Genomic DNA, 16,978 nt, shown 5'->3' with positions numbered 1-16,978 from the left:
AATAAAGGTATCTGTGTGATATTTAAATTGTACAAAATAAACAAGTAAGACCACCAAAAATAATAATATAATTAATGCAACTCTAGTGGTGGACAGACTCCACATAAGGAAGGTAGAGAAAAGTATAAGTGTGACAATTACTCATATGTCATATTGGGAAATAAGTAAACCCTACCTAGAAGGGATCTCTTAAAAATAAACTTATCATATAAAACTACAAGGTAGTTTTCATAGCACCATTGGAAAATTTTAAAAAGTAGATTAAATCCAAACTTCCCAAATTATTAGAAGGAAAACACACATGCACATGAGCAAAATGAAGAGACTATGGACCACTTAGTGAATGACAAAAACAGAGAGTGTGACACACAGTGATATGTCCAAACTCCTCTGTCATATAAAGAAAATGTAATAAGATATAATTATGTATCAAAAGATAAAAGACCTCCAATGAGATTTTTTTTTAAAAAAAACAAGATATATATGTGTTCTATATAAGAGATAAAACAATAGAGAAAAGTCAGTAAAACTAATAGGTGGTTCTTTGAAAAAACATCTAGCAAGATTGGCAAAATAAAAAGAAGACACAGATTACTAACACCAGGAAAAAAGCAAGAGTTATCACTACAGATCCTGCAGAAATGAAAAATAAGTGATATGTTTTGGCTCTGTGTACCCACCCAAATCTCATCTCAAATTGTAATTCCCATGTGTTGAGGGAGGAACATGGTGGGAGGTGATTTGGTCATAGGGATGGTTTCCCCCATGCTGTTCTCATGATAGAGAGGGAGTTCTCACAAAATCTGATGATTTAAAAGTGTGTGGTATTTCCCCACTTCCTCCTTTCACCATGTAAGTCATGTTTTGCTTCCCCTTTGCCTTCCACCATGATTGTAAGTTTCCTGAGGCCTCCCCAGCCGTTGGAAACTATGAGTCAATTAAACTACTTTTCTTTATAAATTATCCAGTCTCAAGTAGTTTTTTATAGCGGTGTGAAAACAGATGAATACAATAAGGGAATATTACAAATATTACATTGTAATATTTGTATTTGTAATACAAATATTATAAATAGACTTATGCTAATAAATGTGACAACTTGGAAGAAACTGACTTTTTTGAAAACCACAATAACCTGTGTGAAATCATTAGAATTTTGAATTCATAATTTTTTTTGAGACAGGGTCTCACTCTGTCACCCAAGATTGGAGTGCAATGGCATTCTCACAGCTCACTGCAGCCTTGACCTCCAAGGCTCGAACAAATTTCTCACCTCAGCCTCCCTAGTGGCTGAGACTACAGGTATGTGCCACCATGCTCGGCTAATTTTTTTGTATTTTTTTATAGAGACGGGGTTTCATCATGTTGCCCAGGTTGGTCTGAAACTCCTGGGCTCAAGTGATCCTCCTGCCTTGGCCTCCCAAAGTGGTGGGATTACAGGCATGAGCCATTGTAACTGGCCTTGAATGCACAACTTAAATGCTCTCCCAAAATAATCATCATGCCCATTATCTCCAGTGGTTTTAGCGGAGAATTTTACCAAACTTTTAAAGAAGAATTAACACCAACTCAACACAATCTCTTCTGGAAAATAAAGGAAGAGGATTTTGAGCATGAGAGAAAAAGAGGAGTCAGGGATGATTCCAAGGTCTTTGGCCTAAAAAAATGTGGCAAGATGGAGCTGCCATCAAACAAGATGAGTAAGACTGGGGAGGCAGTAAATGAAGGGTGAGCCTCATGATACTGCAATATCTAGAGGATTGACTTTACTAATATTTTGCTTAGGATTTTTACATTGGAGTTTATAAGTGAATTTGATATATAATTTTATTTCTTTGTATTATCTTTGACTATTTTTCATACCAGGGTTATACTGCTAGTAAAATAAATGTTATACTCTTTGAATCAATGTCATTTACAATCTCGAAACCCACCCCCCGCTGACTTCCAAAGGTATCATATGCATTTTCGAAATCTTCAAGGAATCTTAGGCTATCCATTTCAATTTTTTTCATTGGTCTATTAAATATTTTAATTCCTGTTTGAGTCTATTTATACTTTTTAATTGCTGATAATTTACAAAATTATTAGAATAAATACATTTATTCATTCTCAAAATATTTTTAAAATTCTACATCTAAGGTTTTATCCCTTTTAGCCTAATATTATTTGGTTTTGCTTCCATCTTTCTTTCTCAATTACCCTCTTATACTGTTTAGGGTTTTCTATCTTTGATGCTCTTCCATTCCATTATGATGTGTGTGTGTAGTCGTCAATATATTATTATCTGCATGGATTGGTATGTGATGAGCTTTTCCAATCTGAAGACTCATCTCCACCTTAACTTACTATAAAATATTTCAAGTAGACAAAAAAGCATAGAGAATAATCCAATGACTATACCTGCACCCATCACTCTGTATTAAGTGATAAATGTCGCAAATACAATTGAAGGTCTGTGTTGACTTCTTCTCAATCACTTTTCCTCCCATATTTCTAGCAATAATCACTATCCTAAATTTTGTTAATCAATTCCATGTATGTCCTTATAATTTTCCACATGTAGATATATCCATAAGCAATATATAGCAATGTTTTCCATATTTTTAAATGTCAAATAAATTACATATGTATGCAAACTTCTGTAACTTTGGTGCTAAACAGTCTGGTTTTTAGAACATTTCATTTTTTGTGAGTAGTTCTGGTTCACACAGAACCTCCTAAATGGCATGCTGCAGTTCACCTGGGATGGGCCGCAGTTACTGAGCCGTTGGCCCTCTGGGCAGCCAGTTGGGTCCTAAGGTTACCAGAGCCCCTGGACAGCTGCCCCCCAGAGCCACTGGAGGAGACTCTGTTCCAGGAGCTAAAGAAGCTCAATGGGGCTGATTCAAAGCAGCGACAGGGAGGCCTTGGGGGAGGGTGGGGAGCCCTGGCAGATGCAGCTCCAGGTGGAGAGCTCATCTCTGTCTCCCTACCTTCTCAGGAGTTGGATGCAGACCTCTATGCCTCATCCTGTGTCCTTTAAGTGGTAAGTAAGCAGGTGCAGGTGTCTGCCCTAACAGTGCATGTGCAATCTGCACACTAGGGCTTCTGCCCTATTCTAAAATGCTTCATATAAAAACGTTTGCTATTTTTTAAACAGACAACCTTTACAAATCTCTCTACTCCAGAACAACAGAAGGACCTTAGAATGTTTTTAATCTAACAACCTGTCCCTCCTTAAGTTATTTTTATCCAGCATTTTTCCTCCTTGTCTCTCTTTTATACTATAAATTATTACCTCTATTGCTGGTGTACTATACAGTCAATATTTGTTTAGCTTTACCCACATGTTTCTGCTGAGTTGCTGCTAACCCATATAGCATTTTTGTGCAAATTAGGAAAAGGTGTTTCTCTCTCAAAACACTTTATTTCCATCTGTGGAAAGTAACATTCATTCAATACTATACATACACTGCACAGTAACAGAATACATATTAAACATAGAAGCTACACTCTGTACGGAGCAACTGGCACCCCCCAGATGGGGCACACTTGTACAACCACACCTGGAAGTCCTGGGTTTTCTAGCTATTTAAGCACTATTCTGCATTGTAGCTTAGTTCTCCCTTCTGTTCAATTTTCTTACAAAAATGACATTCTTTAGATGTTTCTTAAGTTCAGTTCTCTAGGAAATAAATTCCTCTGCTTCTGTTAGTTTATAAATGTTTTTATTCCACCCTTGTGTTTTGTGATAGGTTAAGGTAGTTTAAAAGACCATGTTAATAATTTCTTTCTCAACATTTTGAAGATAGTATTTCATTATCTTTTGTTCTTACTGCTAGTAGTGAGGAATCTATGATCAATCTAATAGTAATTCTTTGTAGGTAATCCCTTCTTTCCCTTTGCTTGATTTTAAATTTTTTGTTTTATCTTTGGAATTGACTATTTTTAAGAGTTTCCTATGTAATTTAATTGCACTTCCTAAATCTTAGGGTCTATTTCTTTCACCAACTTTGGAAAATTCCCTGTTTTATGTTTTTGAGTGTTTTCTCTGCTCTGGTAGCTTTCTTTTCTCTGGAATTAAAAGCAGGTGTATATTAGACTTTCTCATGAGGTGTATATTAGACTTTTCTGTGTCTCTTAACTGTATATTAGACTGTTTTGTGTCTCTTAACATCTTTCATATTGTCTATCTGTTTGTCTCTCAGTATTGTGCTCTTGCATTATCTGTCTTCCAATTTATCAGTTCTCTCTTTAGCTGTGTTTAATCTCTGATTTACCCTATCTACCAAGAAATTAATTTCAATGGTAACATCTTGAATTTCTAGAAATTCTATTTGTTTTGTTTCTCAAATATGAGAGGAATTTTTCACAGCATAGTATTCCTCTCTCATGTTTTCTATTCCATCTTTAATTTTTAAAATATTTTTAAAATACTTTGTGTTCTATATCTAATTATTCCATCATCTAAAAGTAATTGGGGGATTCAATTCTGCTATTTGTTTTTTCAACTAACTCACCGTTGATATCTTGATTCCTTATGAATTTTGTAATTTTGAATTTTGAGCTCATTTTCAGTGGGCATTTGTGAAAACTTTATGAGGATTGACTTACTCACATGCTCTTCTAGAATGTATTTATATCCCTACCAGTCACCCTAGAGATGTTACCAAAATGAGATTGATGTTATAATTTTTTTAATGGAAACTTTCAATTATACTGAAAAGTAGAGAGAATAGTAAAAATAACTCTCCCTTGTGCCCCCTGACTGCTTAAACAAGAAAATATTGTGGGAGGGACACTACCCTAATTTCCAGGCTGAAGTCTTAAGAGACTGGCAGTACCCAATACCTCAAATACTCTTTGGAATCCAGACAGCATACAGTTAGGAGCCCACTGATCAGTGGAGAGGACCAGCTAGGGAGGCAGGAGGCTCCCAGCTGACAGCTCCCCTGAGTTCTCAGTCAGTCACCAGCACCAACCCGCCAGCCAGTGAGAGAGTCATCTGGAAGTGGGTCTGTCAGCCACAGTCAAGCTGCCTGAGTTGCTACCACAAGGAGCAGAGAGAAGCCATTGACACCCAAGTCCTGCCTAAATTGAAGCAAATAATGTTTGTTGTTTTAAGGCACTATATCTCAGATTGTCTTATTATCCAGCAATACATAACTAGAAGAACATTATTATTAAAACTTGTCCTATGGAGCAGTGAAGTAATATTTGTAATATTTGTTACCAGATTTCTGCTTCTTGTGTATTAATTCTTCTTCCAAGAAGGTCAATAAACCGGGAGTTCTTAGCTGTGTTTGTTTGTCTGTTTGTTTGTTTTGGTGTCATAGAACCCCTGGAGGAAGAGGAAGCTAAATTGTTCTACCAAAAAGACACATGCGCATGTATGTTCATTGCAGCACTATTCACAACAGCAAAGACATGGAATCAGTGTAGGTGCCCATCAACAGTGGACTGGATAAAGAGAAAATGTAGTACATATACAGCATGGAATACTATGCAGCCATAAAAAAGAATGAAATCATGCCCTTTGCAACATGGATGCAGCTGGAGATCAATAGCCTAAACAAATTAAAGCAGGAACAGAAAACCAAAGACTGCATGACTGCATGTTCTCACTTACAAGTAGGAGCTAAACACTGGGTACTCATGGACGTAAAGATGGCAACAATAGACACTGGGGACTTCAAAAGTGGGGAGAAGGGAAATGGCTGAGAAACTACCTATTGGGTACCATGTTCACTACCTGGGTACCGGGTGCCCCAAACCTCAGCATCATGTAATATACTAATGTAACAAACATGCACATGTGCCCTCTGAATCTAAAATACAAGTTGAAATTGTGTTTTGAAAAAGAACTCCTGGATGAATTATATCAATACATTATCAGAATAATGTTTCTAAATACATAAAACAAAAAATACCAATTAAGTAGAAATAGTTACCAAAATACTGACATTTTTGATAGAGGAATGTGTATGAAATAACAGAATCTGGTAGTGGGTTTAGTAGCTAGTATAAATTTAAAGTATGGTGAACACAAATAACTTTTGAAGACATCCATAACACTTTAATTAATATGGAAGTATCTGTAATTTCTATAAGTGGGTCTTGCTTATACAACTGTGGTTTTCTACCTACATGAAATATTGAGGAAAACGCTAATTTTCAGTGAGAGATTAGTGAAAATAAGGAGGCCATGTTTCCCCATGCATGTTCACAGACTCTGTGAATTCTATTCTTATACCTCAGGTTAAGAACTCTGAACTACCCAGTTGTGTGGCCATTGAATAGTCTTGCATTACTCAGTAAAGGCTCTGAAAATAGTCTTTGTGTGAAAGCATGAAGAGATGATAGAAGCTATCTGGAAAACCAGTCTTTATCTATCCACTCATTAGTCTGAATTTCATAAGCAACAGGGAGCAATGTGACTCCTTTGAAAGTTCTAGGACAGTTACATTTTCCTGCCACCAAAGGCTTTATCATGTGGAGTCAGGTAGCATCAGCCTAAGCACCCCTGTGCATACACACACACACACATACACACATTCACACACACACACTAATGTGTTCTACTTGATCCTGGGATAATTGATTCACCATCACTATCAAATGCAAAGTCACCTGTCACCCGCTTGGCATGGGAAACTTCTTTACTTCCTGATGATGTGTAATGCTGAGCCTACTAAGAGAGAAGTCTCTAGTATTGGTTAGAAACTCAGACTTGCTTAAACAAACAAACAACAGAAAGTGGGTTAGGAGAGTGGTGGAGTGGACATTGGAAGATGCACAGAAGCTTGGAAGCATAGAGTAGCCAAACCGTGGGAAAGGTAGAGATATGGGTGGGCCTCAGGAAAAACTGCAACCCAGGGCTGGGATGCAGAACTCTACTCTTTCTTCTCTCATGCTGGCTTTTCTGCTCATCTTCTTCATACCCATCTTTTGGTGTAGACTGGCCTCCCTCGCTTCTCAGTCAATATGACAAAAAACATGGAGAATAAAGGCTCTAAAGCTTTATGTGCTATAGTTTTAGCTAAAAGTGGAATGAAACTAATTTGACTCTCTGGATCCTACAGCCAAAATTCACAGACATGCTCTGGCCAATCAACTGTGGCAAAGTGCAGGGTCATGTGTTAAAAATTGGCTGCTCCCGGCCGGGCGTGGTGGCTCACACCTGTAATCCCAGCACTTTGGGAGGCCGAGGCCAGTGGATCACGAGGTCAGGAGATCGAGACCATCCTGGCTAACACGGTGAAACCCCATATCCACTAAAAATACAAAAAAAAAAAAAAAAATTAACCGGGCACGGTGGCGGGCGCCTGTAGTCCCAGCTACTCAGGAGGCTGAGACAAGAGAATGGCGTGAACCCGGGAGGCAGAGCTTGTAGTGAGCCAAGATCGTGCCACTGCACTCCAGCCTGGGCAACAGAGCGAGAATCCGTCTAAAAAAAAAAAAAAAAAAAAAAAAAATTTGGCTGCTCCCATAAGTAACCATACACATAAGGAAAGAGGTGAGGAGAGGCTCCCAGAAAAGCAGAGTGGAGGAAGGGCAGGCCAAGCAATTTATCCAGCATGGGCATAATGAAGATATAGGGAGGAACAGCCACACTCACATTCATATTCTTTTTGAAGATAAGCCCTGGGCCCATGATGGTGGGTTGGAAACTCACGTGCTACAAAATGGAATGACTCCTATGCCTGTAGGTGGACCACAGCAGATCTCATGATCTGCTGAGAACAATTTTTAAATAAATCTAAGGAATATATCTTCATGACTATATTTTCTGGCACATATAAGAAATATGTCTTTAAGACCACATGCTTTTGTAAGAAAGGTTTGGTGGATTTTTTGAACCCTCAAATCTTAGGGGAAATTCTTCTCAGCCTTGCTCTAGCGAAGGAAAGCTGGGGCTCTGAGACAGTGTCTCTGAGAGTAGGAGCTGTCGGCTGTCTCCCATTAGAAACCCATTTGGGGAACTGGAGAAGAAACAGTGATTTTTTAAATAATCTGAAATTTATACTGTGTCCCATGGCAGTGGTTCTCAGACTTTCAGTGTCAGAAACATTACATTTAACATTTCTTAAGATCTTTAAAGAGCATTTTTAATATCAGCTATATCCACAGATATTTACCATGTTAGAAATTGAAGCTGAGAAATTTTAAAAATATATTTAATTTACTGGTTTATTTTAAAATAGCAATAATAAAACCATTCCATGTTAATGTAAAATAATATTTTTATAAAAAGGCTACATTTGGGGGCTGGGCACAGTGGCTCATACCTGTAATCCTGGCACTTTGGGAAGCCAAGGTGGGAGGATTGCTTGAGCCCAGGAGTTCAAGACCAGCCTGGGCAAAATGATGAGATCCCTGCCTTATAAAAAATAAATAAATAAAAGACTATATTTTTGAAAACAAAAGAATATAATGAGAAGAGTGACATTATTTTACATTTTTGCAAAGCTCTTTAATGTTTGATTTGAAGTAGAAATGTAATTGGAAAAGGCAGAAGTATTAAAAATAACCTTTTCAGAAAACAGTAGCTATTCTTTGATATTATACTAAAACTCAACACATCATAGTTTGTTTATTGTTTATAACAAATCAATGTGGAATCTAAAATTATATCAATAAACTTTTAAACATTCTGTCATAAAAATTGAATTAATCTAACATTAAAATCATATACTGTTACATTAAAATCTTCCATCTTAAATGGCTCTTTTATCCAGGGTTAATTTTGTAGCATCATGCATTGGTCATTTGGAAAATACTGGTTCAATTTGTTATGCAGATTTTCCAAATGTTGAAACATTTCATTGGTATGCGTTGATTGATATGCAGTATCAAAAAAACCACATGTGTTAATATCATTGCCAGTTTCATGAGAAAAGTATTTAAGCATCGGGACACTGTCAAGCTCAGAAAGGCAAATACAAATTTTCCAAAGTTCTAATTTTTGCTTGAAAGCTTAAATGTTATCAGTGGTAACAAATACTGTCAGTTACTTTCCTTAAAATGACATACTTGCTGAATTAGAGAGAAAATGTCTGCCAAATACCTAACTCTGTAATTGGTTCATTTAATTAAATATTGTGTTCTATGAAAAAAAGTGGCTAGTTCATCTCACAACTAAAATAATCACACAATTGCTTTTCCTCAGGATGAGCACTGCATTTCAGCATGCAGCATAAGTGTTTTATGTGTACTTCCCGTTTCATCACATAGAGTACTTAAAAGACACATACTCAGGAATTGTGATTCAATAAAATCAATAATTTTTACTGGCTCATCAAAGATATCCTTAATTTCCACTGGCATCCTTTTCCTGCAAGTTCAAGGAGGGGAAGAATACAATGACCACATGCACAGTTTGGTACCACTGCCTCACTTCATGTTAAGGCACCAGGAGTTTCACCTACTCTTACTTTTGTATCATCAGTGCAAACATCATCCCAGTGAAAAAAAATGAAGTCTTATGGTTATTACAATAACTGCTTTTGGCCAGGCACAGTGGCTCACACCTGTAATCGGCACTTTGGAAGGCTGAGGTGGGAGGATTGCTTGAACCCAGAAGGTTGAGACAAGCCTGGGCAATATAAGGAGACCCCATCTTTACAAAACAAAAAAAGCTAGCCCGGTATGGTAGCATGTGCCTGTAGTCCCAGTTCTTGTGAAGGTGAGGTGGGAAGATCGCTTGAGCCCAGAAGATCAAGGCTGCAGTGAGCGGTGATTGCACCACTGCACTCTAGCCTGGGCCACAGAGTGAGACCCTGTCTCCAAACAAACAAACAAACAAACATCTCTCAGACACTTCAAAAGGTTTCAGGAACCCCTAGGGGCCACAGACCATACTTTGAGGTTCACTAATCTATGGTTTATATTTTCCTATAAATGTCTTTTTTGGTCCTCACAGATGCCCTTTAAGATGGATGCTCCTGGGACACCCCTTGAAAGAATAGGAAAAATGAGTGTCTGGGAAATTAAGTGCCTTGTCCCTGGCCTCAGAATCAAGAACCAGGAGGGACTAGAAGGGAATATTTGTCAGTACTCTCGTGAGCATCAAGAAGGAAAGCACCTCGTCTCCATCCCGATCCCACCTGCGAATCCCCTGGGCTGCACATGGCCAGGCTTAGAAGGCGAGGAGGATGCCCAACCATGGGTGTATGTGGAGCAGCCCGGCATGCCAAGGCGACAAGCCATCCTTGCAGGGGGACCTGAGGAGCAAGTCATAGGTGGAATAAACAATCCTCCACATCAGGGCCCCGATCTCTAGTGGACAACTCTTGAAAGATTCTTGGAGGTTGGCATGACTGCCTCCTCCATCCATCCATCTCAGAGAATGAAGGATCTGTGAGAGCAAGAGTGAGGAAGAATAAGTCAGTAAGTGTCAGTCTTTGAAATAATAGCTATTATTTTAGTCTTCAAATGGCCTAAGATTTCTCTAACCAACTAGTGTCAAAAAGCACAACCCAAGCCAGAAGATAGGCCCGCTTCCCCTGGCTTTCTTACAGATACACTCAGGGGTGGGGGTGCTTGGAAGATATCTAACTCCATGACCTTTGTGATGCTGCTCTGCCGGCACATTCCCAGATGGCCTGGGAAACCAAAGGAAGGAAAGAAACACAGGCCACCAAGCATCCCTGGGGCTTCCTACACGGGCCACACCATGGATCAGCAATGGGAAATTGGGCCAGGCCTGTGGAATCTGTGGAACTAGAATAGTGGACACTATCTTTGGGAAGAAGGGGAGAAATGAGAGAGATCCTGGGTAAATGACACCTACAAATTTCCACAGGGCTGAACACTTTCCGTTTTCTCTTTTTATGTGGCCTGTCCAATATCTGCATCTTTAAATCCTTGTAGATATGAGCTCCAGGTCTTGTAACCTAAAGGATCCCCTGGTGGAGAGAACTGATTGTCTAGACAGACAGCAAATGAAATGGCAGTAACTGAAATAAGACATGACTAAAAAATGTTGGCGATTTCCTAAAGCCTGGACAAGGTAAGTGTTCACTTCCAACTCTTCTTCAGACCTCATTTTCCAACCCAGGCGGAGATGGCAAAGAGGCCACAGAAAGCTGGATCCAAAGCTTTGATGTTCCCTAAACTTTTACCCTTGTCACTTGCCGTAAGTAAGTTTCAGATTTTGATAAACAAGCTCAGCAAGTCTCAGAATACAAAATCAACGTAAAAAAATTGCTAGCATTCCTATACACCAACAGTCAAGCCTTGAATGCAATTCCACTCACAATTGCCACAAAAAGAATAAAATACCTAAGAATATAGCTAACCAAGGAGACAAACGATCTCTACAATGAGAATTACAAAACACTGCTCACAGGAATCAGAGATGACACCAACAAATGGAAAAACATTCCATGCTCATGGATAGGAAGAAGCAATATCATTAAAATGGCCTCACTGCCTAAAGCAATTTATAGATTCAACGCTATTCCTATCAAACCATCAATGACATTTTTCACAGAACTAAAATAAGCTATTTTAAAATTCATATAGAACCAAAAAAGAGACCAAATAGCCAAGCCAACCCTAAGCAAAAAGAACAAAGCTGGCAACATCATGCTACCCGACTTTAAACTATGCTAAAGGGCTATACGGAAACTGCATAGTACTGGTACGAAAACAGACACATAGACTAATGGAACAGAATAAACAGCCCACGAATAAGGCCTCACACCTACAACCATCTGATCTCTGGCAAAACTGACAAAAAGAAGTAATGAGGAAAGGACTCCCCATTCGATAAATTGTGCTGGGATGACTGGCTAGCCATATGCAGAAGATTAAAACTAGATCCCTTCCTTACACCATATACAAAAATCAACTCAACGTGGATTAAAGACTTAAATGTAAAACTCAAAACAATAGAAATGCTGGAAGACAACCTAGGCAATACCATTCTCGACCTAGGAATGGGCAAAGATATCATGACAAAGATGCCAAAAGCAATTGCAACAAAAGCAAAAATTGACAAAGGGGATCTAATTAAACTAAACAGCTTCTTCACAGTAAAAGAAACTATCAACAGAGTAAACAGACAACCTACAGAATGGAAGAAAATTTTTGCAAACCTTGCATCTGACAAAGTTCTAATATTCAGCATCTATAAAGAACTTAAATTTACAGGAAAAAAACCACCCCGTTAAAAAGTGGCCAAAGGACATGAACAGACACTTTTCAAAAGAAGACATACATACAACCAACAAGCATATGAAAAAAAGCTCAATATCATGGATCATTAGAGAAATGCAAATCAAAACCACAATGAAATGCCATCTCACACCAGTCAGAATGGCTATTACAAAAAGTCAAAAAAATAAAAAACATTGGCAAGGTTGCGGAGAAAAGGAATGCTTATTCACTGTTGGTGGGAGTGTAAATTATTTCAACCATTGTGGAAAGCAGTGTGGCAATTCCTCAAAGAACTAAAAATAGAACTACCATTTAACCCTGCTAACCCATTACTGCGTATATACCCAAAAGAATGTAAATCATTCTACCGTAAAGATATATGCAGATGTATGTTCATTGCAGCACTATTCAGAATAGCAAAAACATAGAACCAACCTAAATGTCCATCAATGGCAGATTGGATAAAGAAAATATGGTACATATACGCCATGGAATACTACACAGTCATAAAAAAAAAAAAAAAGAACAAGATCATGTCCTTTGCAGAAACATGGACGGAACTAGAGTCCATTGTTGTTAGCAAACTAACGCAAGAATAGAAAACCAAATACCTCATGTATCTCACTTATAGGTGGGAGCTAAATGATAAGAACACATTAATACATAGAGAAGAACAACAGACACTGGGGCCTAACCTAACAGAGGATTGAGGGTGGGAGTAGGGAGAGGATGAGGAAAAATAACTAATGAGTACTAGGCTTAATACCTGGCTGATGAAATAATCTGTACAACAAAACCCCATGACATAAGTTTACCTATATAACAAACTTGCACTTGTACCCCTGAACTTAAAAGTTAAAAAGTATGTTTCAACTTATATAAAAGGGAAGGAGAGGGGCACGGCCAGTAGTTGTGGTATTATTCATCTATCCCTTCAACAAATATGATTCTGACTATACAGTGGGGGATTTATGGGCTGGTAGATATAAGTGGAGGCTGAAAGGACGGATAGGGAGTGGAAGGAACCAAATTCACAAAGTCATAGACAAAGAGATGTGTCTGTGTTCAGGGGACTTTGAGTAGCTCGGTGTGGCCAACTTTCAGAGTGGAAATGCACAGAAACTCTTGTGTAGCATTAATGTCATTAAGCAGCACTAACCTGGTGTTCCAGATATTCATCTTTCCATTTTCGGGACTTGAGAGCCATTTGAGGACACTCTGCAGTCTTGGAGGAGGGAAGAAGAGAAAAGTAACAGCACAAGGCACAAGACAGAGTGACAAGGCAAAAACTGGCCCCAAGGGGACAACACCGGGGCTCAGTAATTGTTTCTACCTCCTCAGTTCCTGGAAGCACAAGATGGAGATTGACTCATAAGAGTGAGTTAGTTGGTGCATGAAGTCAGAGTATGACACACAGAGAAGCTGACTTAATGATGGGTCCTCAGAGCCACTGGGTCATCTCTCCTGAAATATCCCCTTACCAGGGACCCGGTGAGCCAAAGTCCAAGAGTGGAGGTAACAATGCATTGGCAAGAGTATGGACAGACATACAGGTGGGGCAGAGTCATGCCAGCATTGAAGGACAGGTCCCAGGTCAGCTTTGGCACACAGGTGCAGAGTGGCAGAACCACCTCGTTTAGGGGTCTCAATGCCCACGCCAGGCTCTCTCTGCTCCATATTGCCAGAGGAGACCTCTTGCTTAGAAAATGGAATTTTAATGCATTGTGGGGTGGAGGGGGGTGAAGAAAGAGATCCTTTCAGCATACAGGGCGGCTGCTTGGGTGGTCTGGTGTTGGCAGAGCACTGGAGAGAGGAGCTCTGAGCACTCAAGGTAAGAAGGATGTACTAACTGGAATGGAAAGAGAAAAGACAGGGAGGGGCACATAAGTAAAAGTGAAAGAAACATACACTTTTTAGAAACACTTTTTCTACTTTCCAATGGTCTTTAGATTTGATTTGGAAAAAGGACAAGCACCACTAAGCATCATTCTGATGCTATTCAATTCTCAAAAGGGGCAAGTAAGCCATGGAATGGTAGGTATCATGCATATCTTCCATTGCTGTGAAATTGTGCTCCAAGACATGCTGCATGGGATGAGGGGGCACCGCCATGAGAGCATCTGCACTGACCACGTGCCTGTTTGCTCTCACAGCCTTCCCCACCCTGGCCCTGCTCTGCCTTGCATCACCACTTCTCATTTTCACCTCCCCTCTGCCTCAGTGGCATCTCCAGGAGAGGCTGCATCTACTTTGTGGCTCCAGCTCACTGTGGTTCCAGCTTCCCCTGGGTGACCCACTGATGGCAGCAGCTTCTTGTTTGGTTAATCTCTGGGTTGACACTTTCCCCTGATGCTTGTGTTAAACTCCCTTTGTTTAAAATTCCTGGAGTGGTTCCTATTTTCTAGACTAGCCCTTGACTGATACAGCAGTCCTACTTTTATCTATTTTATACTTTGGGGTTTCACATAACATTTAATCAGGAATAAAAATTTATATTGGAAAAAAGAGACTAAGAAACATTTGAATATGACCATTCTTGTTTGGCCCAAATGTAGATGAGACACCTGAAGACCAAAGATATTAATAAGTAGAACAAACACACAGTAAGAGGTTTGCTAGTTGTCCCTTTATTGGCTTTTTAAACTTACTAAATAAAGCAAGTAGTGCAGAAGTATATAAAGTAAAAATTGAAAGCAGGTCCTACATCCAGGACCCATGACCTTGAGGTAACCACAGTTTGGTATGTTTTATTGACTTCTTGAATTTCTAAGTAGACACACATACACACACACACACACCACATACACATATGCATATACACATATGCATTTTAAAAATAGGGTCACTCTGCACATCTTGATCTTCAACTTTCTTTTTTTCACAGAACAGTGTATTACAGATGTCTTTCCATGTTAGCATCTGTAGATCTACTTCATTTATGTTAGCAGCTGCAGAGCATGCTGCTGTATTGAGGTTTTATAACATTATCTGACGAGTTTGAGTTCCCTATTAGCTAATAGTCATTTTTTGCCATTACTAGAAAATAGGTAGATCACTATTACAATCTGTTGCAATTACAAAGAAAATTGCAGTGGTTTTCCTTGTACCGTGCAGACAGCTCTGTGCTCGTGTGTGTCTGTGTAAGGTGTGTACCAGGAGGTGGAACTTCGGGTGCAGAGGTTAGGAGCCAAAATGCCTCCAAAAGGCTGTTCATATTACATTCCCACCACCAGTGAGACAGCTTATTTTCTCACATCTTCACCAACAACAGACATTTTACTTTTTCACCAATTGAGAAAAGCTCTCTGAGGATCACTTAAGAAGCATTCACATGCCTGCCTTAAAATATCCACCAGCAAAGGACAGCGCCTTTGGCAATGACAGAGAAGCAAGAAATTGCCCCTTTATGCACTCCACTGAGGATTTCTTAACAGATGTAAGAAGAAGGCTTCCTAATATTCAGTGTTGACTTTGTATGTGTATGTTGAGGGTGTCTTCTAGCAATCCGATTGTTCATGATAGGAAGTCCAATTATAAAAATGAAACTAGATGTAGATCTAATTCCTGTTGTTTTGAAGGTTGTCTTATCTCTTGGATAGCTTTTTGTTTTGTTGCTTTTTCTGCAGTTTCACTCTAATGTATTTAGGCAGAATTTTTTTTTTTTTTTAATCCTGTATCTAACTCAGTGTGACTTTTGATCCTGGGGATTCATGCCTTTCTTCAGGTCTTGAAAATTCTCTCTCATGATCACTGTGAGACGCATCTTGGAAGAGTCCTCCCCAATGATGAGAACATAATTATCTTTCCTCAAATAGAAGCCCATGTCCCCCATGACTAAAGTAAAAAAAAGAAGTCTGTGAGAGGTGCCTGGAAAATTCGGGTAGACCTCCACAAGGCAGACGAGCCCCAACAGGAGGCAGGCCAGGAGTGATCCCTGTAGACTGCACAAGGTGGTGGACAAGAACATGAGGACCTTGGGAAGCAACTTGAAGGAGCTTGGTCCCAGCTGGAGCTTGCTATATGTGTGATTCTGAGCAAGTCCACATAGAGATGATTATGGTGCCCACATGGCACTCTGCCATCTTAACATGATACTCATCTATGTTCACAAGATACTATGATACCCCGACCCTGTCAGTAAGGTTGTTTTTATTACTGTTCCTACTTATTGATGAAGAAATAAGCCCATTGAGGGTAAGTGGTATAGCTTATCAGTAGTATATCTTAATCTTTCATAAAAACCATGTTGAAGATATTTTTCTTTATGCTTTCCCATGTCCCTTATGTAAGTACCCTTCAAAACAAATTCCACTGATAATTTTACAGCAGATAAAAACCCAGATAATCGGAATTATATAACCTGGATTTATTTTCCTACTTTTATCGTGGCAATCAGAAAACGATGGAATATATTTAGTTCTCAATCTTAGTAGTTATGGATTTTGGCATTTTGCACTATGGACTAGGAAAGAGTATAAAATGTAGAGGGCATCGTCCGTGCCCTTCAGCAATTACAATTTTGTGGGGCAACAAAAAGGTGGCCCAAGGCACATACAGTGGATATTGGGTCAGGACATCTCTAGACAGGGCAGCCAGGTTCATTTCAAGGTGCTTGGACTGGTGTGTCTGATAACCTCTCACCCTCATGCCCACAATTTCCATGAAGGAAAGGTGGTGTGCCAAGTGTAGCCAGGACAGAAGTGCTCAGAACTCTGGCCTTTTGTAAACACATGTCAGACAGGAAGCAAAAGAGAAGAAAGGAAGGCTTTCAGGCAACTCTGTGTGGTGCAGAGTCAGGAGTTCCATAGCTGGGAGCCTTCCCAGATAACAAAGT

Source organism: Macaca mulatta, chromosome 2, assembly GCF_049350105.2.
Source record: "Macaca mulatta isolate MMU2019108-1 chromosome 2, T2T-MMU8v2.0, whole genome shotgun sequence".
Classification (NCBI taxonomy): Eukaryota; Metazoa; Chordata; class Mammalia; order Primates; family Cercopithecidae; genus Macaca; species Macaca mulatta.
The sequence above is the reverse complement of the archived record's forward strand: the minus strand, read 5'-3'. Positions refer to the sequence as shown.